Source organism: Terrapene carolina, unplaced genomic scaffold (genome assembly GCF_002925995.2).
Source record: "Terrapene carolina triunguis isolate 2854851 unplaced genomic scaffold, T_m_triunguis-2.0 Scaffold42, whole genome shotgun sequence".
In the NCBI taxonomy this organism is placed as follows: domain Eukaryota; kingdom Metazoa; phylum Chordata; order Testudines; family Emydidae; genus Terrapene; species Terrapene triunguis.
Genome location: NW_020664393.1, coordinates 3,267,237 through 3,293,234, shown reverse-complemented (window position 1 = coordinate 3,293,234; position 25,998 = coordinate 3,267,237). Strand labels below are relative to the sequence as shown.

Sequence of the window (25,998 nt, the reverse complement as noted above, 5' to 3'; positions counted from 1 at the left end):
ACATATTTTTAGTCACTGGGAAAGCAAGAGCAACCTTCTGGGCCCATGGAGAAAAGTCACACCCACGTCCTTTTAAATAATGCATTTGGGTTCACCCCACCTGCTCTTGCTTGACATGCAGCAATGCCCCTGACCTTATCCACTCTTCATAAGCTACTTGCTTGCCAGAGAGTAACAGCTATTTACAGAGAAAGCACTATATTGGCCATGAACATCTGCCAACATTAACAACAACATTTGTAGGATCAGCCTCCATTACACCAGTTTATGCATGTGCATTTTCAGAGCAGTATGTTACAAGCCAAGCATGCAGGACTCATTAGCAACAAAATGACTCTAGCAACTAGTTCTCCACACAGTATATTGAAAATGTACATTATATGCTGAACATATCTAAACCTCAAACTGGAAAAACTTCACTTTAATAACATTTGAATGCCTTGGAGCCTTTACCGGAAGGTGTTAAAGAAAATTACATTGCTCAGTAAGGAAAAAAAAAAAAGCTGAGCTTTTCGCTGGCAGTTTCTGTATGGGCAGCAGACGCTGAAGGCCAAAAGGCCTGACTTTAAATAAATGCCATCTTCAGTATTTCAAACTCCAAGTGTTCATAGTCATGAGTCAGGCCCCACAAAAAGTCATGACATTTTAAGAAATTTTTTTTTTAAATCTTCTGATGTTGTAGCATTTGGGGTTTATGTGTTGAAACTTCTCTCTACAATCATTACAGCTAGAAACTTTTAAGTAAAATGAAAGCTGATATTCAGAGCTAGTAACACACGTTAAAAACAATACAAAAAAACACAAAAAAACCCACAAAAACCCACCATCACCAAGTTCATGATAATTGCAAGTTGCCAATACCACCTCTTTCACTACCAGCAAGTACCCAAAGCTGAGTATTTGACGAGTTCTAAGATATCATGCCTCTAAAATATCTCTCCCTCCCCCACCCACTATCATCATGAACAGAGCATCAATAGCAGTTTTCAAGTGCACCAATCTAACCTAAGATCCTTTTTTTCCCCTGAGATATTTGGGAAGGAGATGATGAGAAGCAGATCTAAACTACTAAGAGAACCCAAAATGATTTTAATATAGTCTTTCCAAAGCAACATTACCTTTTCCATTTCAAATAAAGATGCGTGTGTTATGTGGAGATAAATATAGAGCTTGTTTTTGTACGATTGAAACAATCTCATTTGAGTATCTAATTTCCAATATTAGCAAAAAACAGAGGCAAGTTATAACTTTACACCAAAGCACTGGTTCCCAAACTTGTTCCGCCGCTTGTTTAGGGAAAGCCCTTGGCGGGCCGGGCCGGTTTGTTTACCAGGCGCGTCCGCAGATTTGGCCAATTGCAACTCCCAGTGGCCGCGGTTCGCTGCTCCAGGCCAATGGGAGGTGCTGGAAGCGGCGCAGGCCGAGGGAAGTACCGGCCTGGCCCGCCAGGGCTTTCCCTGCACAAGCGGCAGAACAAGTTTGGGAACCACTGCACCAAAGCTAGTCAGGTCAAGATTTCCTTTGTCTTATAGGCTAGGTTATTACTATCTTCCTTGTCAGCTCCAAAGCTTGGAGACTTGAACTGGATCTTTCAGAGGAAGCATTCCTACATTCCCAGCATTGCCATCTATCAGAATTTTATCACAAACCTCATGATATTTGTATTTTTGAGCCCTCCCACCCCACTTTTAGACGCTTGCTATTACATGAGAATCTCAGCCCTCATAGTTGCAAAGAAAAACCTGAAAATGTGACCAGGGTGCACCCTAAAGGCTCAGAAGCCAGAATGCAAATAAAGAGAACAACTGCACAACACCAAGAAAAGCCACTTATCCTTTTTAAGTCAGTCTCATAATTTTTGAACACTTGGGGTTGGCAATACTGGATCCCAATCCATACAACTTTACAAGAGAAAGTGTTTGCAGGAGCAGTGCCTCAGACACTGAAATGAAGTGCTACTACCGCAGGAAAAGGTATGCAGATATAGAGCTGGGTGAAATTATTTGGCCAAAACATTTTTTCAGCAAAGTCACAGATTCGGCAACATTGAAATGTTTCATTAATTTGTTTCAGTTTTACTGAATTTTTAGTGTTGAAAAAGTCACCTTTCATTTTCATATTTTCCCAATGAAATGCTTCTATTTTTCAGTTCAAAATGACTTTTCATTTTAAAGTTTCCTTCAATTTTATTAAAAGTTTTCAAAAATGTTAAAAAAATCATTTTTAAAGTTGGTTTTAATTTCATTTCTGAGAATTGCCAGTAAATAAAAATCCATTATTCAGAAAGCTCTGTTCATATCTCCCTACCATCCTTTCCAGTTTTCCTCCTTTCAGTTTGCCAAAAAAATTTATCCTGCATTCTTTTTAGTTTGTATACTCTTCAGGGAAAGTCAGGTTTTGTAACTTGTCTAACATTTAGCTTGTGGCAAAACAGTGTATTTATCAGAATATATAAAACAAACAGTAATTCTAAATATCCTCCCTATCCTCTTTTCCACACTCTTTCAGCTCATTGACAAACTGTGACTAAGAAACAGTTTTGTATGAAGTTTTTGTGGCAGCTAAGTCAAGGCTTGCATAAGGTGATGGCCCCTTCATGTATCAAACCTATCCCAAACAAACATTTATGTGATCTGAAGCATTACCCACATACACAGTACACTAAGGCAATTAATAAACTGACTCCCTAAATCAAGATAAGAGATCTGACAGAAAATGACTTCCCTGCTCTGGAAGGCCTACATGCTCTTAAAAGACAGGCAGACCAATAAAGGAGCAGAGCTTAGAAAGAAACCATGACAATTATTTGGCCCTCTTTAAGGGCTCTTTGGGAGTTTTGCCCCAGTAACAAGTTCAAGATAGGGCCCTTTGGTCATACTAAATGGCTGAAATTCCAGGAGTTTCCCCACACAGTACAGATGTTGATTTAGCAATAGCCTTTAACTGTGCTATGGCCCACCATACATCAATAGTTCCAAATGACCTGAATGAGCTATTTGATTACATTAATCCCCTTATTAAAGGCCCTCTTCTTAACTTTTCTGAGGTCCCTTCATTTTATCCTACAGCAACAATTGTACATTGTAAACATACAATTCTCTACTACTGTGTAAAAATAAAATAAAAATCCAACTTTTTATTTTAATCATCATGAATATAAGTACTTCTACAGTATTATGACCAAGGCCATTTCAAACACTTCTGCCAATTCAAGTACACCTCTACCTCAATATAACGCTGTCCTCGGGAGCCAAAAAAATCTTACCGCGTTATAGGTGAAACTGCGTTATATCGAACTTGCTTTGATCCGCCAGAGTGCGCAGCCCCGACCCCGCGGAGCACTCCTTTACCACGTTATATCAGAGTTTGCGTTATATCGGGGTAGAGGTGTACATAGAAGTTCTTTATATTAAAAGATTAGTTGACTAGAGAAAGGCGAGGTGGGCGGGCAAGAGGGATACAAGGACGGAGACAGATTTGCTGTGGGTAGGAGTTGACAGGACTCCTAGAATAGCTCAATCAGGACCACTATGAAGCTGTCAAAGATAATAAGGGGGGGATGCGAAAGGAAAGCAGTGGCAGCAATAGCCAGAAAGGAACAGGGACTCAGGAAGTCCCCTGGTGGGACAGAAGGTAAGGGAGCTAGAGAGGATATTGATTTCCCCCTTTTCCCTCCCCCAAACCAAAGCCAAGCCAAACATTCCCTTCCCTACAGCTGCATCCTTTCATGCCTGCCTGGGTGTTTGGGAGAGAAAGAGGTTCTCTCAATACTGAGTAGAAATAGGGAGCAAAGGAGCAAGCAGGCTTTGGGTCCATGACGTACAGCACTGGCTCAGCGCAGCTTTCTCCAAATCATTTTTTATAGGACACATGAGGAGTAAAGAGGAAGTAGGCATAAAATACCAACTCAGTCTCCTTGTAGGGATCACTCTCTATCCAAGACTCTCTGCAACAGCAGGTTCTGTAGCCTCTCATAACTGACCCAGATTAGAAGGATGGTAGTCATCCTCTGACTGGTATTCACTCAGTATGTCAGGAAACCAAATTTCTATGGCACTTAGGAAATACTGCCGCTGAGTAAGGGTTGTATCTTAAATACATTTTTTTTCTGCACTGAATATTTGGGATGATATGTACTTATGTTAGTCAGATAATATAACATATGCTACTAAAGTTTTGAAACCCTTAAAAACCCTCTGATCGATAGAATCTCAATATATTACTGTACTATCATTCACAATTTGGGACACTGGAACTGCACGCTTGTTAGATGTGAGGATTCAAACTGTTACTGAATGTGACATTTAAAGTGACTTACTAAGTATCCTATTCAATAACTATCACAGGGACATAAACAGAACACGCACACAATGCCTCTTTTAGTGGATAATGTATTTTCTTAATTATTTTACTAAAAACAATCACCGTGGTACTAAGTTGTTGCCTCAGTTTATATTACTGCATGCTGCAAGAAACTGCTTAGTGCAAAATGCCAAGGTTGTGTGCAGCACAATATAAAAAACCCAAATGTTTTTGGGTGCAAAGTTACTCATTTTAAAACAAACAAACACTGGCATGCTATCCGCCCCTTTAAATATCAAGGAGTTTTAAAATGCAATAAGAAAAAACTACAAAGTACACGGAGGGATAAGATCCTCAGCTGGAGTCAATTGTTTGAGCTTCAGCGGAGCTATGACAACTTGTACTGTACCATTGGAGGATGTCTCTCAAAATGCCTGTTTAATTTACTAAATTAAAATTTGAGAAGAAAACTGTACGTTCCAGGAAGAACTCCATAATAGGCCTCTGATAAAAACCAACACCCTTCTCAGTTCTAGAAACTGACCTCAGTTATACTAACATAGTTAAAGAAAAATCACTACATGAACAGTTAAAAGAAAATCTAAAGTAAAATGCATTATTGTAGGTGACATTTTCTTTTAAAGTGACACTTCAATACTTTTTCACTAGAATGCTCTACAAATCACTTTCCATGTGATATTACCATTTCAGTAATCCTAAACTCTAACTTAAATCTATTATGTGGTTTGACTGCCATTTCCTATGCACATTTCCTCAGTCAAAACAAGTATTGTATATTAATAAACTGATGGCACTATAAGAAGTTTTTACTGTCACAAGTTTGGGATGGCCGGATTACTCACATACATGGTGGAACCATTAGCAAGTCTTCCTAAGCAAGTAGAAATAGGAACTCGCCCTGCATTGTCACATAGGTTTTGATAAGAACATGGAACAAAATAAGCCTCTCTCTGCTTTTTCATCTTTGGAGTACACCAGCAACTATTTTTCAATTATGTCATTGTACAACATTAAATCAATTTACATAATGATTTGAAATTTATATGATTTGTCAAATACAAGAGCTCATATATGGCCTACATAAATTTACCCTGCAGACAGACATGACAATTCCTTTGAGTTGCATTACTATATGTAGTATGTCAAAAAGTATTCTCCCTCTCATTGTAACATGATTTGATAGAAGGATGCAATAGTGTCTAGAAATAAAGTCTTATAACTGCAGTGCAGATTCTTACCATGTTATGGTCTTCTGATCACAAGTCTGGGCAGTTATTAAAGGTGCAACTCCCTATCAGCATTACAGTAATCCCTCCTCCTGGAGGACAGATACATTGAAGTAACTATATGTATTTTTTATGCCTAATACTAGACTTTAAAACAAGTTTTACTATCAAGTAGTGAGTGTCTTCTAAATTTTAACATATTTTGTTATAGTGCACAATAAGCATTCATTTAACCGTCAATCTTTTTTAGGTCACTTCGCTCGTGCAATAAAGTAAGTTTATTCTTTATATATTACCTCCCCTTCCAGGAGTCAGATGTTGGACCACAGTAAAAAGACAAAACTCACCATTACTTTTGATAAATGCAGGATTAGGCCTAAAGTTTTGGCTAAAGACCACATTTTTGCTAAGAAACCAATTAATAAACAAAACAAAAACCCCACCAAATAGTTCTACTGAACTATATTAGCCATAAGAGGATTAAATCTAACTTTAGTAAGATGTAGTTTACATGACACATCATTAAACAGTTCACCACAAAGACATAATTTGGCTGGCTTGTTTGACAAATTCTTATGCATGGAAAAAATATATCCCTACAGTGATTTAAATGAGTGCTCAATGAGATCATCATGGATATTATATTGAAGGGCCTTACACCATCCACTATTCAATTAATCATGTGATAGTAAGTATAAAAATTACAAGACGAACTCCAAACAGCAGTTCTCACCATCAAAACTAAAAACTGGGTTGAGGGAGAAATCAAACACAGCCTTTAATATTCTGCCTACTAACACATAAATCAAGTCACTTAACTCTTGAAAAAGTTTTGTTTTGTAAAGTTTTGGAAACAATAAAAACATTAAACACATCTTTAAATATCATTACATCAACCAGACCGACACCAGAGGGCCTAAAAATAATAACTTAAAAAGCAAACCCAATCCCCCCACAACCATCTTCTATTTCTACTTCTTAGAGGAGAGCCACTGGAGCTGCTCTCAAACTCACACAGAAATAAATTCTCTTATAAACTGGATGCTTTTACTATTCAATACATAGTGACTGAACAGAGATGATGAGGCACACAGTTTTCCTTACATTTTCTTTAGTCCGTAATTTCTTTTGTTCATTTTGGCATCCCTGCTTGGATGTTAGGACTAGACATTCTGCTCCAGTTTTCAGCATGCCAGTAATGCTGCCTTAAGTGAGCAAGGCTGGCAACTCTAGTGCTTGTCCTCTAGTTCCCCTCATTCATAAAAGGTAGAAGGAAAAGAGATTCTTTTTTCATAAGATTGTTCTCCTGAGGGCTTTTTTCTCAGTCAGCCTTTTCATTTAGTTATCTTTACCACCAAGAAAACCCCTAACTCTGGGAGTTTGAAATCAAAGTTAAGCACTAGCATAAAAAAAATCTGAAATTTCTCTTAAGTGTTGATAGAGTCGTTATGATCCAATATTATATAATGTAACCACATTATGTGCATTATTAATCTAACACATGCCATTTACTCTACATGTGTTGCATCCAGAGTATAGTACGTAGCAGTAAGGATGAGTGCGCTTGTTTGGATCCAAACTTGACCTTTTTTTTTTTTACATGAGAGATTTAAAGTACAAAGAGAATGTTGTCTCACAGCTCTGCTTCCTGAGTTCATCCAGGCCCTAGAAGTACCACAAGAAAGGAAATTCCCAATGATTTCTGACCTGAATATCTTGCAAGCAGTACCGGGTTTACAATGGTGCCAGGGCCACACACAGAAGAGGTCCATAACCAGTACCGGGGCAGCCCAGGCTGGGAGCTCTGTTTGACCAGGCTGCTGAGTGCACCTGTTACCGGGGCAGCCGCCGTCTGCGCCCCCCCAGAGGCTTCGGCTGGACTTTGTGGCTGGCAGCTGGATGCGGAGCCATCGTTGCCCGTGGAGGGGAAGCAAGGTGCCCACTGAGCCCCTCTCCCTGCCTGGAATGACTCTGCGAGGCTCTGGAGGCTGAGGGCTGTGGGTCAGCCCCTTGGCTGGGCTCCTTTCTTTGCGAGATGGGTGCCCCTCTGGGTGAGGTGCAGGGAGGACAGCAGGCGCCCGGGAGAGGGGGACTCAGCAGCCTGGCACGAGCTGGGGGCACTGGCCCTCCAAGTTCACTCCAAACACGGGCGGGACTTGAACATCCAACTTTCTCGGTGCCCAGGCCTGGTAAGGGGAAAGTGATTACTCACTAGGCACCTCGTGCTATGGTTGGAAGGGTGCCATCTCTCAGCAAGGCACGGGGCCATGTGCCTGCTGGGCACCCATGCACAGTCCACCTCCCCAGGGTATGGGTGACCTAAGCAAGTTGGTTGGAAGTCCCAGAGACTGTCTGATCTGTTCTGCTCCCCTTCCCCCGGCTTCCCAAACATGCAGCCCCAAGCTCCCTGACTCCTGAAAGGAATATTCAACAAGGGGGACTCAAGGGGATGGGGAATGCTCCTTGTCAGAGAGAGAGAGAGAGAGAGAGAGAGAGAGAGAGAGAGGGAGAGGGATCTGTTTTGATTTGTGCCCTGACATGATCTGTGACCTTTTAAGGAGCAGCTGCATGAGCCTTGGCTTATTTATGGGGAATGAGAAGAGTGTGATTGCTCCTGTAATCGTTTTTAATGCAGATGGGTATGATGGAGTTATTATATTCCAACCAGGCATGGAGAGGAGTGTGTTTCCTTTTTCCTCTCTCTGCTGTGTTCCCATGAGCGTTTTCTGTTGAGCTCTTGAACTTGCTTTAAAATAACTGTATTTCATTTCATGCTGAATGGCCTGGGCCCAGCATCTCTCAAAGATTGCCTGAAGCTCCAGGATGAAGATCATGATTTACAACTTTGCTCCTCAGGCACAAGATAATTTTCTACCTGTAGGGTAAAGCTTGTCTGTGTGGGAGACAGAGCTGTCTCAGGTAAAATGCCATTAACCTCACCAATTATAAAAACCGAGAGAGAGAGAGAGAGAGAGATACACACACTCACATTATTTGCAGAAGAGTATAACTTGCCTACTAGAAAGATAGAGGCCTTTATTCCGAGTCTTACACTTACCCATGTAGATGTGGTTATATCAAACCCATTGCTTCTTAGTGAGGTATGTATAAAGAAAAACCCAGCCATAGTTACAAAGTTTCTCACTCTGCACAATAATGGAGTTAATAGCTCCCATCATACCTGCTGTAATCCTCACAGACAAAAGTCAATGAGTTACAGTAGCAATGGTGTCAGCCCGATGACAAAACATTATATCTCACCTTCCTGTCTTATGCTAAGTTGTAAAATAATGACCAGCTGAGGACAACTTATGGGGAATTAATTCGTATAAAGCAAAGTCTAGGGAGAATTAATGTGAATCAAAACTGAACATGTAAAATACTGACAACCTTTACTCCATGCTTAACGCTGTCCCATGAGTCATAGGATGTTGGCTGATAAGTTCTCAGTATCAGCCTTCACTAATATACTTGTGAAAAAATGTTTCCAAAGCAGGAACTACCTTGACAAATGAAGACCTGACAAACGCATACAACACAAAAATGAGTAAGAATGCAAGCATGTCAGAAATATTCAACACATTTTGAACAGTGCTAATTTATTTATTTATTTTATACTAGAGAAAAATTTAAAGTGCTTTAGAATAGCGGAAGCTGCTAGGACTCTCCTTGGGTTTAAAAAAAAGTCTCTTGGCATTTATACTGTACTCCTCACAACAGTATCAAAGGCCTCAGCGTCAATGTTATCAAAATTTACCATTAACCCCAATTTTTGCTATCTTGACAGTATGATCTTTTTTATAAAATGCCAAGATGTGCTATGAACAGTGCAGAAACATCAGGTGGCATACTTCATCTTTTTGCAAACTGATATCTTGGAGATCTTTTAAAGAGTAAATATTAAAATACTAAGTTATTTTTGTACAAATAATGGACCACTTAATTAAAAGAAAGGCTTAACATGTCACAAAATTTACTAGTTGATGCACATCTACTCATCTTCTCTTTACTATGATAGTGATTAAAAACAGACTAATAATATTTTATTCACTCCAATAGTCCAACCACTACATTCACCTTGGGCTAGTGGATTTGCAGAATTTTGCAAGCCTGATTTAGAGCACTCTCTTAAGTGCTATATCTTCACCAACCAACACCAGAAAAGGTGGGTTTGGGGAACTAAAATATTTTATGTTGCGATTTGATTCCTCAAGCTACCCTGTTGCTGAAGTTCAGGTAATATTTATTCATATTTCATAAATGGAAAAAAAATCAAAGCATTTATAAACTGGGTGATTATCTGGAAAACATCAGCCTGAATTGCAAATGCATGCTCATACAATATAAAGGTTTGTAACCATAAATTTGGAATAGCACAAGTGGTATAGCTCTAAGTGAATTCTGCAATTTATGGGAACCTGTTTGTGACAAGACTTTTATCATCCCATATACTCTGTAAACATTACACAGAAATATTTGAGAAATTTTCTTTTTCTAAAATGGCATGTAAGCCATAAGCTGCATTTCACATCTTAGTTCGTATCCTGACAGTTAAGGGGCAAGATCATTGTTGGCATAATTGGACTCAACTTCATTGAATGTGGCCCAAAAACCTATGCTTGAACAACAAAAGTTACATTCTTTGAAGTCTCCATCATTCTAAAATAGAAGAGATGCAGTGAAAGGCCCATTTGTCTTTATATTCTAAATCAGTGGTTTTCAACCTGTGGTCATCAGACCCATGGGGGGGTCTGGAGACTATGTCTAAAGGGACTGCGAAAGGTGACTATGAAAATAAAGTTTCAGATCCCAGAAAAGGCATTCCATTTTCCTGACTGATCAAAAGTATGTGACTATCCCCACATCCAGGTTTTGACCAGCAAGTGTTGCTGTTACCATAGAAGCCCACAGTTTAGTACCCTTTCTCACGCTGCGTCACATGCCATGCCGATCACATGCAACATTTATATTTGACTTCTAGTCAGTCAGTTTTCAGTCTAAGACTTCTATGGTAGCTGTCTGCAGACCACAGGCTGAATTTCCATATGAAGTCCGCACCTCCATTCAGAATGTTTTAAGGATCCGCAAATGAAAAAAGGTTGAAAACTACTCTTCTAAATAGTAATCCAGCTAACAGATGCTTAAAACTTGCTGATTTGAGTTTGCACATAAATGGAAGCTTTGACAAAACTCTATTACATTATGTATCTATACAAAAATGGATGCCTAAATCTCTCAAATAAGGACTTAGGAAGAGTCTCTGCCATGAAACTGGATTTCCCCCCACCCCCCCACCCTTTCCTTTTTTAAAATATAATTAAAGGGTCTTTCTGTGATGCATCTACATTCTTCAGACATCACCTCTGCATGAGCCTTCCTTTTCTCTGTTGCTGCTTTTCAGCTCCTTGATCTCTTCATCCAGGTATCTCCTTGGCCTCTGACGCTTTTCCTACCTTTTTTAGGCTCTCACCTACTTCTATGCACATCATGCTGTTACTGTCAGTTCAGCTTCAGAACAATTTTCAGTCACTTCATTACAAGTGACATAATGTAGTCATTTAGCAAAATATTTTTAAAAGGGCTTCTTAAGGCTTTAGAACTGACACTTCGTGAGTCATCTGAAGCATAAGCCCTGTGATTCAAGATTAACATAACCTTGTTTTCACAATGAGGGCTCTAGGTTTTAACTAGCGCCCTATCTTTTAGCACTAAGCTACAGAGTTTCCTTTACGCTGTCCTACAAAGTTCTTTACAGTTTTTTAGGATAGCATTGGAAAATGCAAACTGCAATTAGATGATGTGAAGCACTCTCCCCTGGCAGCACAGCTCACTGGACATTCACCTGTTTCAGAGATAAGCATGCCACAGAGGAGCAACTTCCCAACCCCACTTTTTCCAGCTCCTTACAACTACTGCATGCCTACAGCATGGAATGGACATGGATTTATGTGGGCTCAAGAGAAGAGGGAGCACATTATGTTGGCTCTTCTCCTCCCTTTCTGCTACTTTGAGGGATTTTTCATCCTCCCTTCTATTTGCTTGCCTCCAGCCCTCACAACTGCAATACATAGTTTATTTTATTGCCTTGGGTCTCAGCATAAAGCATTGTATTTACAATCCTTGGAGCTGCTCTTTGATTAAAGATATTTTTGTGTAATTCATTTGCTTACCCACAAAAACTCTACAAAGTTATTTGTGTAGCAGAAGAATGTTTTTAGATATAAGGCTTTGCTGGAGTTAATGTCATCCTCTCAGTTTAAAAAAAGTTTTACGCTAAATAAAGATCTTGGGTCCAACTCCGTGCTAGTCCTTTAGTAGTCTCACTTCCTGTGCTAGGCTTCCAAGTTGTGATAAGCAGGGTGTTTAAGTTAGAGTTCCATCAATATCGAGTGATATAGGTTCCTGGCCTCCCAGTTCTGAAACTCACTTCCTCTCTTGTTCTGAAGTTGCCCAAACAGGTTATTTTTGTGAGCCTCATTTTTATGGGGCATTTTTTGGGGGTGGGGGACATACAGCAGGAACGTTGATTAAGGCATGGAATTCAGGGGGCAAAGCTGGTTGGAAAAATTTCAGACCCATTTTCCAATGGAAAGTGGAATTCCATTTAAATTGAAACTCGTCACAAGATTAGTTTCAATTTTGCAGAAGTTTCATTTTGGAACAAAAAAAATCAAAATGTTCTGACAACATCAAAACATCTTGTTTCGGCATTTTTGGAATAAAACTTTTTTTTCCCCGAAACTTAACAAAAAATTTGAAACCAAAAGTTAAATTATACATTATAAAATAAAAGAGTGCAAGCTGAAACAAAAGGTCTCTCAACTGCCCTGAAACAAAAAAAGCTTAGCAATTTTCCTTTGTGCAGAATTTTGAGGATTTTGTTCTGATTCGAAATGAAGCTAAATTTCAAAACCCTTTGCAAAATGAATTGTCATCCTTCAGCCAGTGCTTGATAGGAGATGGGGTACTTTTCCTTTGCTGCAAGGCCTACTTAGTTTCTGATGTATATGGTCAAAGTTGTTATTAGTTTTGTGTTTATGGCCCAACTCCTGAAGAGACACGATTACCTTTACAAATAAGTATTCCCACTAACTTTAACGAGACTGCTTGCATGAGTAAAATTAAGCACATACACAAGTGTATAAGAATCTGGTCTTCCATTTGATGTGGTCAGTGTCAATGGCACCTAAGTCCATATCCTCAAGAGGTATTTATATGCCTAACTCCACTTGAAACGAACAGCAGTTAGAAGCCTACAGAGCTCTGAAGATCTGGACTATACAGTCTAAGATAGATGCTTTTTTGGACAGTTGCTTATAAATGTAAAGTAAAATAACAGCCTTTTTCATAAGTGCGGAGAACTTTTAGTGCCTGCTGACTTCAGTTAGCATTGCAAGTGCTCAGCATCTCTGAAAAATCATGTACTAAATAAACTGCTGACTTGCAACATATAGATCCAAATCCTGCAAACCCTTATTCACCGAACTAGACCTTAATTGCCAGATCTCAATGAGACTACTGATTACTCTTGAAGAAAGATCATAGTAAGAGTACACAGTGTTAAATGCAGAACTGTGATAAGCTCACACGTACAATGCTTTGAACATGTAATAATATTTTAGGCAGAACTAATACTTTCTAACAACTGAAAATATAACTCTCATGTGAGGTATACACAACATTAAATCATCATGGAGGGACCACGTAGTTTTAACTTTGTCTAACTGAATTTTTATTCGACCATAAATCCAGTGCAAATCATATCATGCCTGTGTTCATTTTAATCAAGCCCATAGAGCCACTGGCCCCAAAGGTCCTTTTCATGCTATGCTCCATGTTACTCAGATGCTTCATGCAATGTAATTATTGAACAACTACAACTATATTAAGACAATTGATTTTACAACACTTTGTATTTTACTCTGAATTTTTATATTAACTGGTTTTAATTTTTTAAAAGTCTAATATCAGTGTTAACAGAAGTTAAAAATAACCTTTACTTGTAGTTTTCCATTGTACCCATAGTATCTTCTCTGACCGCTCTGCCTAGTATTTTGTTTCATCTCTACATGCAGGTGTCCTTTATTGCCTAATAAGGACTGTATTCAACCAATCTGAAAACTATTTCCCGTTAAGTTACATTAAAGTTTATAATTAAGTAATATCCCCATGCCATTACACACTTTATCAAAAGATAATATAACATGACTTCAGTTGTGTGTCCAGAGCTGAGGGTGTATAATAGTGTCAAAGTTAATCACCTCGCAAAACACACCCCGATGAAGGAAAACATTACTATTGCACAAACATGGTATTGAAATGAGTTCACAAATTGATACTTTTAAAGATATTTTAGCATGAGTGCTTAATTTTAGCATTGGTGCTCACAGAAAAAATCCACAAGAACAATCTGAATATTCCAGTGAGCTTCTCACATGAGTTTACAGAACAACAGGAATGAAATAAGCTTAGCCCACATAATAACTGAAAAGGCAGCTATTAAGCCACATTACTTTTAATGAAGAAAAAAACTGGTCACAAACGTAACAAAATGTATTAAAAGATTGCGTTTTTTCAAGATGAACCTCGGCAAGACACGTTTTAAAAAATATTCCGATGTAAATATCATACATAATTGACATCCATTAGATTCAACTAATCTTTTTTCTTAGAATATGCATTAAGCATTAAAGGTTTGAGTGAATTCTCTGTTATTCCAAGATCTTCTGCACTTCTGGCTTGGATGATTTCAACTGGTGGGCAAGGGTGGGGGGGGGACAAGAAAACCACTTTTGGTTAACTTTTAAAAAATCACCATTGTTACAAAAACAACTAAAAAGGTTATAACTGAAATATTAAAAAGACATTTCCTCCCTATATATTCCCCCACTTAGTTTGCTTTGTTTATTTAACAGAACTTTATATACAGTTTTCTCTGTGTGAGTCTGTCACAGCAGATGAGTGAAAACCCATTTTAAAAAAAATTGGAAAATATGATTGTAAAACCACAACATTCAGCATGTGAGTGTAGTGCTGGAAACTACTTTCAATTCATTATTGAAATGGTCTTTATTTCAAGTTAACATGTCCCTTTAATTTGCTGTTCTTTATCTATGGGAACTAGACAAAACCCTAACAAACCCACTTCCTCTACAAACATATAAGCAAAAGATCTTCACCTGCAATTGTTCAGAGCATTGGCAAGGGAGTACCAGTTAAAAGATATTTAGAAAACTGGTAAGTATGACAGCCGTTTGGGTGGTTAGAGGAAGGATGTGGGAGGTAAGGAGGCTGCATACAGGCAGGAAAGCGACAAGGTCTCAAACCATTTTCAATACTCTGTGTTTCTTACAAACCTGCTCTGTTATTAATCATTCTAAGAAATAGAATGTATCAAAATGACTGATGAAAAACTGCAGTGTGTTCCCTTGCACTTGACCAAAATCTTCTCCTTAAGCATCAGCCCCATCTCTCTCCCTCCCCAGTCACTACTGAATGGATCAGGCTATTATATTCTCATTTTAGAATTAAAGAAATCCACATGGAACAGCAGCAAGGCAAGTTATTGAGGCAGTAGAAACCAGATTTCACATTATTAAAGAAACTTTGACTACATATATACTGTAGCTCTGCAGATGCAGCAAAATGTTGGCACCCGTGGTGTGGCATTTGGTATCTTTCACTAATCTAAATGTGGCTGGAAAGGAATTGAGAGCAAATCAGCGGCCTCATCTGGGGAGAGAGAGAAGCCCCAGGGAACAGAGAAAGAAACAAGAAGCAAACCTCCTTTCAAATCCTACCACCCTTGGGCATTTTGTGCCTCTCTTCACTGAAAGGGCCCTTTGTCACACACACAAATCCTATAAAATCTAAGAGGGATAGAGGGTAGTTTTATTTGTTATTCCCCCTACCCCCTTTTTCTCTCCCCTAAATTGCAGCAAATAAAGCCCTGTGATGAATCTCAGTTACCTCACTTTCTAGCTCAGTAACTAATAAAGCCTCAGCCTGTAGTTCAAGAGTTAAAATGGGGGTGGGGATAGCAATGGGACAAAACCAAAAACATGCAAATGGTCCAAAGCAGGAGAATGGCAGCATGGGTCAGATCCCAGCTACACACGAGCATCAATTATTAAATGATTACATCATAGTTAGTATTTAGCTCCTCTAGAGCGCTTCAGATCCACAAAACATTAAACAGAAACGTGAATTGATCAAGCCGCACAGCACCACGGGCTCCCCCCAGCAAGCCTGTTATATTCTGCCAGAACTGGCTTATCCTCGCCCATCATCCTCACCATCAGCAGGGTCACAACAACCCACCCCCAGGGCCAACCCCGCAGCACCCGCAAGACCACCAACAATAAAGCTTCGGTTTTTCTTGGGGGGTAAACTACTACTGGAGGGGGAGCCAAAAACAAACGTTTAAGGAAAAATACATAAAACTGATGCAAGGCTTCTGCATCCGCAGCCTCTCCCCCTCCCCTTGGCGGGGCTTCAGCTGCACGCCCAGGCCAGGGGGCTCGGGGTGGAGGGCACCTGCAGCAGCGTTGCCCCGACCTCTCCCGAGAAAGCCTCCCACACACCCACCGACACCCACACAAAGGAAACAACACAGCAGCGGCCGGCGGCGCAGCATCCCCCGCCCCGGGCCGCAGCCGGGGCCCCGGGGGCTTCGCTCCCTTACCTGAAGCTCAGCGCAGGGCTGGCGCGGCGAAGCCACGCTCACAGCATCCCCCTCGCGGCGGGGGGCCCTCCCCAGGTGACTCCTCCCCGCCCGCCAACGCCGGCTCTTCCAGGGACCACGGGGCGCAGCAAGGAGCGGGGCGAGCTCCGGCGGCTCCGCGCCCAAGCAGCGAAGACCCCGGGAGCCGAGGCAGCGGCGCGCGGGCTGCAGCCGGGGGAGGGAGGGAGACGGGCGCGCAGGGGCGTCGCTCCGACTCGCCGCGTCCTCCCCGCCCGAGCGACAGCGGCGGAGCCCGGCTCCGGCTCGCTCCCCCGCCTGACAGATGGCGCAACCGCAGCCGCGCCCCCGGCCAACTCGCGCTGCTTCGCCGGAGCCGGGTCCCCCCCGCCCCCGCGGCGGGGGTGGCCTGAGACTGGCAGCCCCAGCCGGCCTATGGCGAGGCGCAGCGGCTGGGGGGGCTGCCGCAGTTATTGGCAGGCGGCGGCAGAGGAGGAGCTGGGGTGCGATGGATTAGGTTGGGCGTCCCCGGCTTGCAGCGGGTGGGTGTCTAGGTGCGGCTGGTGCCTTGGAAGAGCTGTAGTATCAGGCACAGCGCCCTTCGTTTGGCGGTCGCTCTCCCCTCTGCTCTGCTGTGCTTTGCAATCCCAGCAATTATCCCTTTCAGTAACACACTGGCGCCGAGGCTAGGGGCACCGGGGCGATCTCCATTCTGACTAGTGAAGGGGGCAGGTAGCAAAGTTCAGAGAAGGTTGGAGCAGTGGGGCTGAAAGTAGCGGTGCTGCTGCCGCACCCCCTGGCTTGAAGTAGTAATAATAAACACCAAATGTATGGTTTCCCTCATCAGCACCTCCACTATCAAAACTGTGCTAGCCACCCTGGGTTGGAGGCTTTAAACCATCCTCTTCTCCCCAGGAAAAAATGCAGGAGCTCGGAACTGGGGGCTTGGATAGGCCCATTGCGGCTTTAATGGCCTTCTTCAAATCAAAGCTGGATTCTGGACCCTCACATATGGGGGGGGGGGGGAAGCAAGTAGGAGGGTGTTGGTTAGGACCCATCCATATTCTAATATTTTGCAATGTGAGGTCACAGTGTTGCCGGCTCTTGATATTTTATTGCTCACTTGAAATATTTGGTGTTTTTCTCAAAGCGCAAGCCCCTGGTGTCCTGTGATTATATGAGACTGTCAGTTCCCATTTATTTTTAAAACAAGTCTCTTGCCTCATGGTGGCAGAGGTAAATATTAAATAAATGTATCCTAAAATTCAGAAACAAGAATGAAAAGAAAAATAACATTCTATTCAAACAAACAAACAAACAATTTAGGACATTTGATGGCTTGGGATTGGCAATATATAAGCAAATACTACCAGTAAAATGTACTGTTCTCACCAGTACTGTGGTTATAACCATTTTCATGTATTGTAATTATTATTAATGGCAAATATTTAGCACTTATATAATGCCTTTCATCCAAGGATCACAAAGCACTTTATAGAGATTGATATTACTAGGTCATGAACTCTTCCGGACAGAATTTGTGCCTACTTTTATGTCTATACAGCATGTAGCACAGGGCCCCCTTCCCCACCCTGCTCTTGACTTGGGCTTCCAGGAAGTACAGTAGTGTAAATAAACACACAAGAACTTTGTTTTGGTTGAATAAGGACACACTTCATCAACCATGGAAATAACAAATGAAGGGAAAAGTCTCCTGTGTTCCTTGCCACTCCCACATTGCCTCCTACACTGTCACCAACACTCCAACATTCCGATCGGCTTTCACTTCCACCTCCAACACCTATTGAAAAGCAATATGTATCCCAACTTCAAACTCGCATTATAAAGCAAAACTTTAACAGTAACCTCAGATGCTCTTGTTTCAACAGATGAGTACATCTGACTGTCACACATTCCTTATATTTTAGAGGTTATTCTCCCTTAACATTGCTGAGCTCTCCATTAAGATTCTCTGGGTGAGGGGTGAAATACAGAAGTGGGGAAAAAAAGAAAACAAGAGATAAGATCTGCAGGAATAATTTATTTTAAATTTGTATTATATTTAATAAGACTGCACCCTCTAAATGTTTCCTCTCGGGTTTCTGATATTTAACCCAGTGAAGCATTTGATGTTGTTGATTTATGATGTCAAAAGAATTTCTTGATGGAATTATAGTCTTAATAAGTTCAACTTAGGGCTTATTTCCTATCAGGCTGCCCACAGCAGTGTGATTACAAGAATACGTCAGCTTCCTGGATTTCTGTAGAGATGTTTTTTGTCTGTTCATTTTAATTCAGGACCTTGGTGTGCACATATAGTGATTTTGTATGTGGAGCTCCTTTTGAAACCAATGGGAGTCCGTGAGCACAAAGTGTGGGCTATGTTGGGCCACAGTTGGGCAAAAAATTTTGAACAAAACCATTTTTTTGCCAAAAAATGTAGATTCGGATCAACCAAAACATTTCACAAATTCATGTGGACTCAAACTGATTTTTTTTCAGAACTGCCAGTGAACTGAAAAATCAGTTATTTGCACAACTTTATACGGGGCCTACAATGTTGTTGCTTAAGTTATAATTTGAATACAGAAGCATGAACAAACAAACAAAGATTGTCAGGATTTTAAGTAACAGTTCAAATTCCTTCCTGGTCTCAGTTAAACCAGTACTTAATATGACTTTTCTATGGCCTTGGCTACACTTGCAGCTGTACAGCGCTGTGAGTTAAACCTGACTTCGTGCAGCTGAGTAGGGAAAGCGCTGCACTCTGTCCACACTGACAGCTGCCCAGCGCACTGTCGTGGCCACATTTGCGGCAATTGCAGCGCTGTTGGGAGCGGTGCATTATGGGCAGCTATCCCACAGAGCACCTTTTCCCATTCTGGCGCCGTGGGTTGTGGGGGATTCTGGGTCCTGTCCCAATGCCCCGTGATGCATCGCTTCGCATCCCAGAAATCCCTTTGTTTCCATCCACCTTTGGCGCCATCTTTCAACGGTTTCAGAGTGCAGCGCGATCTGTCTGTGGGAAATTGAGTCCGAACTGCTGAGGCGTATGCTGACGAGTCTCGCCAGCACGTCACGTTTGGCTGTCGAACTATTCCTTAAGATCCAAAGTGACAGTGAGAGTGAGGGTGAGGAGTCCGACGATGCTATCGAGCCGCGTAACGCGTACGATACGAAATTGCTTGTGGCATTCACGGACATGCTCAGCACCGTGGAACGCCGCTTTTGGGCTCGGGAAACAAGCACTGAGTGGTGGGATCACATCGTCATGGAAGTCTGGGATGACGAGCAGTGGCTGCAGAACTTTCGGATGAGAAAAGCCACTTTCATGGGACTGTGTGAGGAGCTCGCCCCCACCCTGCGGCGCAAGGACACGAGATTGAGAGCTGCCCTGCCAGTGGAGAAGCAGGTGGCTATTGCAATCTGGAAGCTGGCAACTCCAGACAGCTACCGGTCGGTCGCAAACCAGTTTGGAGTGGGAAAATCGACCGTTGGAATCGTGTTGATGCAAGTTTGCAAGGCCATTAATCGCATCCTACTCAGAAGAACCGTGACTCTGGGTAACGTGCAGGAAATAGTGGATGGCTTTGCACAAATGGGGTTCCCTAACTGTGGAGGGGCGATAGATGGGACGCACATTCCTATTCTGGCACCACCCCACCTAGGATCCGAGTACGTTAATCGGAAGGCGGCGAACAGCAGAGGCTAACAGAGGGAGTTTGCCTGGAGAGAGCTCACTGAGGCTTTCATCTGCAGGGTTCTCTGAGTAGTTCCTGCAACAGCCGAGGAAGCTCTTAAGAGGACAGGGATATGGAAGGTGAGCGATCAGCTGTTGTAACCTGCACAGGTTGTGCCATGTTTGTCTTTCTTCCACAGGACAGAAGCGACTTTGTCTGTACAAAGTGCAAGCTGGTCTCCATATTGGAAGAGAAGGTTCGCGGGCTGGAGAAACGAGTATCAACACTGCGTTGCATAAGGGAAAATGAAGATTTCCTGGACAGACGTCAGGAGATGCTTCTACGGCCACAATGTTCTGAAGATTCAGAGCAGGCGCAGCAGGGACAGAAGGATTGTGAAGAGGTTTGGCAGCATGTGACCTCCAGAAGGAGAAAGAGGAGCGTCCATGCACCAGCAATGGAGATACAGGTGAGCAATCGTTTCCATGTTCTCTCCACAGGTACTAATGCGGAGAGTGGAGTAGATGACCCATCTGAGGGAAGGGAGCAGAAGGAGACTCCACCGATTGGAAGGCAAAAGATGCACTGTCCTAGGGATGGGGGTTCCACGACCACCACTCCCAAGAGGAGGAGGAGGGTGGTGGTGGTCGGGGACTCCCTCCTCAGGGGGACTGAGTCATCTATCTGCCGCCCCGACCGGGAAAACCGAGAGGTCTGCTGCTTGCCAGGAGCTAGGATACACGATGTGACAGAGAGACTGCCGAGACTCATCAAGCCCTCGGATCGCTACCCCTTCCTGCTTCTCCACGTGGGCACCAATGATACTGCCAAGAATGACCTTGAGCGGATCACTGCAGACTACGTGGCTCTGGGAAGAAGGATAAAGGAGTTTGAGGCGCAAGTGGTGTTCTCGTCCATCCTCCCTGTGCAAGGAAAAGGCCTGGGTAGAGACCGTCGAATCGTGGAAGTCAATGAATGGCTACGCAGGTGGTGTCGGAGAGAAGGCTTTGGATTCTTCGACCATGGGATGGTGTTCCAAGAAGGAGGAGTGCTAGGCAGAGACGGGCTCCACCTAACGAAGAGAGGGAAGAGCATCTTCGCCAGCAGGCTGGCTAACCTAGTGAGGAGGGCTTTAAACTAGGTTCACCGGGGGAAGGAGACCAAAGCCCTGAGGTAAGTGGGGAAATGGGATCCTGGGAGGAAGCAAAAGCAGGAGAGCGCAAGAGGGGAGGACTCCTGACTCATGCTGAGAAAGAGGGACGATCGATGAGTTATCTTAAGTGCCTATACACAAATGCAAGAAGCATGGGAAACAAGCAGGGAGAACTGGAAGTCCTGGCACAGTCAGGGAACTATGATGCGATTGGAATAACAGAGACTTGGTGGGATAACTCACATGACTGGAGTACTGTCATGGATGGATATAAACTGTTCAGGAAGGACAGGCAGGGCAGAAAAGGTGGGGGAGTTGCGTTGTATGTAAGAGAGGAGTATGACTGCTCAGAGCTCCGGTATGAAACTGCAGAAAAACCTGAGAGTCTCTGGATAAAGTTGAGAAGTATGAGCAACAAGGGTGATGTCGTGGTTGGAGTCTGCTATAGACCACCAGACCAGGGGGATGAGGTGGATGAGGCTTTCTTCTGGCAACTAGCAGAAGTTGCTAGATCGCAGGCCCTGGTTCTCATGGGAGACTTTAATCACCCTGATATCTGCTGGGAGAGCAATACAGCGGTGCACAGACAATCCAGGAAGTTTTTGGAAAGTGTAGGGGACAATTTCCTGGTGCAAGTGCTGGAGGAACCAACTAGGGGCAGAGCTTTTCTTGACCTGCTGCTCACAAACAGGGAAGAATTAGTAGGGGAAGCAAAAGTGGATGGGAACCTGGGAGGCAGTGACCATGAGATGGTCGAGTTCAGGATCCTGACAAAAGGAAGAAAGGAGAGCAGCAGAATACGGACCCTGGACTTCAGAAAAGCAGACTTTGACTCCCTCAGGGAACAGATGGGCAGGATCCCCTGGGAGAATAACATGAAGGGCAAAGGGGTCCAGGAGAGCTGGCTGTATTTTAAAGAATCCTTATTGCGGTTGCAGGAACAAACCATCCCGATGTGTAGAAAGAATAGTAAATATGGCAGGCGACCAGCTTGGCTAAACAGTGAAATCCTTGCTGATCTTAAACGCAAAAAAGAAGCTTACAAGAAGTGGAAGATTGGACAAATGACCAGGGAGGAGTATAAAACTATTGCTCAGGCATGCAGGATTGAAATCAGGAAGGCCAAATCACACTTGGAGTTGCAGCTAGCAAGAGATGTTAAGAGTAACAAGAAGGGTTTCTTCAGGTATGTTAGCAACAAGAAGAAAGTCAAGGAAAGTGTGGGCCCCTTACTGAATGAGGGAGGCAACCTAGTGACCGAGGATGTGGAAAAAGCTAATGTACTCAATGCTTTTTTTGCCTCTGTCTTCACGAACAAGGTCAGCTCCCAGACTGCTGCACTGGGCAGCACAATATGGGGAGAAGGTGACCAGCCCTATGTGGAGAAAGAAGTGGTTCGGGACTATTTAGAAAAACTGGATGTGCACAAGTCCATGGGGCCGGATGCGCTGCATCCGAGGGTGCTAAAGGAGTTGGCAGATGAGATTGCAGAGCCATTAGCCATTATTTTTGAAAACTCATGGTGATCGGGGGCGGTCCCGGATGACTGGAAAAAGGCTAATGTAGTGCCCATCTTTAAAAAAGGGAAGAAGGAGGATCCGGGGAACTACAGGCCAGTCAGCCTCACCTCAGTCCCTGGAAAAATCATGGAACAGGTCCTCAAGGAATCAATTATGAAACACTTAGAGGAGAGGAAAGTGATCAGGAACAGTCAGCATGGATTCACCAAGGGGAAGTCATGCCTGACTAACCTAATTGCCTTCTATGATGAGATAACTGGCTCTGTGGATGAGGGGAAAGCAGTGGATGTGTTATTCCTTGACTTTAGCAAAGCTTTTGATACGGTCTCCCACAGTATTTTTGCCACCAAGTTAAAGAAGTATGGGCTGGATGAATGGACTGTAAGGTGGATAGAAAGCTGGCTAGATCGTCGGGCTCAACGGGTAGTGATCAATGGCTCCATGTCTAGTTGGCAGCCGGTTTCAAGCAGAGTGCCCCAAGGGTCGGTCCTGGGGCCGGTTTTGTTTAATATCTTTATTAATGATCTGGAGGATGGTGTGGACTGCACTCTCAGCAAGTTTGCAGATGACACTAAACTAGGAGGCCTGGTAGATACACTAGAGGGTAGGGATCGGATACAGAGGGACCTAGACAAATTAGAGGATTGGGCCAAAAAAAACCTGATGAGGTTCAACAAGGATAAGTGCAGAGTCCTGCACTTAGGACGGAAGAATCCCATGCACTGCTACAGACTAGGGACCGAATGGCTAGGTAGCAGTTCTGCAGAAAAGGACCTAGGGGTCACAGTGGACGAGAAGCTGGATATGAGTCAACAGTGTGCTCTTGTTGCCAAGAAGGCTAACGGCATTTTGGGCTGTATAAGTAGGGGCATTGCCAGCAGATCGAGGAACGTGATCGTTCCCCTTTATTCGACATTGGTGAGGCCTCATCTGGAATACTGTGTCCAGTTTTGGGCCCCACACTACAAGAAGGATGTGGAAAAATTGGAAAGAGTCCAGCGGAGGGCAACAAAAATGATTAGGGGTCTGGAGCACATGACTTATGAGGAGAGGCTGAGGGAACTGGGATTGTTTAGTCTCCAGAAGAGAAGAATGAGGGGGGATTTGATAGCAGCCTTCAACTACCTGAAGGGGGGTTCCAAAGAGGATGGAGCTCGGCTGTTCTCAGTGGTGGCAGATGACAGAACAAGGAGCAATGGTCTCAAGTTGCAGTGGGGGAGGTCCAGGTTGGATATTAGGAAACACTATTTCACTAGGAGGGTGGTGAAGCACTGGAATGCGTTACCTAGGGAGGTGGTGGAGTCTCCTTCCTTGGAGGTTTTTAAGGCTCGGCTTGACAAAGCCCTGGCTGGGATGATTTAGTTAGGAATTGGTCCTGCTTTGAGCAGGGGGTTGGACTAGATGACCTCTTGAGGTCCCTTCCAACCCTGATATTCTATGATTCTATGATTTCTCTATGGTTCTCCAGGCGCTTGTGGATCACCGTGGGCGTTTCATTGACATTAACACAGGCTGGCCCGGAAAGGTGCATGACGCACGCATCTTTCGGAACACTTGGCTGTTCAGGAAGATGCAGGCCGGGACTTTTTTCCCAGAGCGGAAGATCATGGTAGGGGAAGTTGAAATGCCCATTGTGATCCTTGGAGATCCCGCTTACCCGTTAATGCCGTGGCTCATGAAACCCTACACAGGGAGACTTGACAGCAGCAAGGAACGGTTCAACTACAGGCTGAGCCGGTGCCGAATGACTGTGGAGTGTGCCTTTGGCCGTTTAAAGGGCCGCTGGCGATCTCTGTATGGGAAGCTGGACTTGGCTGAAAACAGCATTCCCGCGGTTATATCTGCGTGCTGTGCCCTCCATAATATTTGTGAAGGGAAGGGTGAAAGCTTCACTCAGGCATGGACCTCCGAGGTTCAACACCTGGAGGCTGAATTTGCACAGCCAGAGAGCAGGGCTATTACAGGGGGCCAGCGCGGGGCTGCAAGGATTAGGGATGCCTTGAGGGAGCAATTTGAGGCTGAAAACCAGCAGTGATATCTGGTGCCCTGCACAGGAGTGAAGTGCAGTAGTTCCAATCTTTAGGAATCAGTGTCTGCTTAGCAGACAAGCAGACTTGCAGTGCCTGTTTAGTTCCTGGGCTAAGGAGTCTTTTACTTTATGCAATAATAAAGAATGTTTTCAAAGCCAAAGAATCCATTTATTGAAAAGAAAAAAAAAATATTTATTGAAAAGAAACAAGGGGGTGGAGTGGGGAACAGTACAATCACAGATTCGCATATGTCCTGTCTGGTGTGCTGTGCAGTGAGTGCTGCACTTCAGGATAGCTATACTGCATGGTGATGGGGGTTGAGTGCAGAGGGTAAGGGTCGTGGTTTTCAGGGCTGGGTGGTGAAGATACTGATGTTGGAGGCAGCGGGTGGCGTGAAGAACACGGACGTTGGGGAAAGTGGGTTGGAGGTGACAGTGGGGCACAACGGAAAGAGTTTTGGGACAAGGGCTGTAGGGGCGGGGGTGGCGTTTGCGGTACTGCTCCTCTTTCTGCATGGCTACCAGCTCCTGGATAGCATCTGCTTGGCACTCCAGGATGCTTATGAGCCTATCAGTGCTTTGCTGCCGGTGCGCGGTGCTTTGCCGCTGGTGCGCTGCATTTTCCTGGCGGATCCTGCTTTCTCTCTCCCTCCAGTCCTGTGCTTTCTCATTCTTTTTAATAGATTGCCGCATCACTTCTTGCAGCATGTCTTCTTTGCTTTTTCGCGGTCTCTTCCTGAGTCTTTGCAGTCTCTGAGCAGGCGATAAGAGGGACGGCTGAGGTCTCAAGGTTGATGCAGCTGTATAGGCAAAATGCAACATTTAACAGAGGCAGCATTGTTTATACCAGACAGAGTAATGATTCCCCCCACACTTAAGGAGTAGAAAACACACAGGGTCTACACAATAGCATAATTTTCCCGTCCGAAACAGAGCACACATATCCCATGGGAGCCTCACAATGGTGAGTAAGGGGGACTGATTGTTTCAGGACTGCACTGTCCTCTGGGTTTCTGTGCCTTGGGGAGAGCCAACAGCTTCAGGGGGCACCTACACTGAACACTGTCCCAACATTTTCCACAGGAGTTCGTCCTGGATGATATCTCGCTGCTGAGGGTGACCTGGGAAGCAAGGGAGGGTATTCTACTGCAATGCGGCTTCCGCCCTGGCCCATATGCAGCTTGCCTGTGTGCAGCAATGGTCCCCCCTCCCCTCGCGGCACAGTGGCGTGGACACGTTAGCCTGGCTGGGACAAGGACCACGGCGGCTCTCCCGATAAACCTGCGCAAACGCATTGCACACGTTCTGGATGAGACATTCGAGGAGATTACCGAGGCCGATTACCGCGATGTGATAAACCACATCAATGCACTATTCCGCATCTAG

At 43.6% G+C, this 25,998-nt stretch overlaps 1 protein-coding gene across 4 annotated transcripts in view; it reads right to left on the bottom strand.

Moving 5' to 3' along the window:
* FYN (FYN proto-oncogene, Src family tyrosine kinase) overlaps nucleotides 1-16,313 on the bottom strand; it is a 186,867-nt gene extending 170,554 nt beyond the window's left edge. For 3 of the 4 annotated variants that reach the window (XM_024216040.2, XM_024216043.2, XM_024216044.2), the window contains exon 1: nucleotides 16,234-16,313. The gene's annotated coding sequence lies outside the window, so the exon portion shown is untranslated. The remainder of the gene's footprint in view (nucleotides 1-16,233) is intronic. The other variant, XM_024216041.2, reaches the window with a different exon arrangement.
* Nucleotides 16,314-25,998: the final 9,685 nt, after the last annotated feature.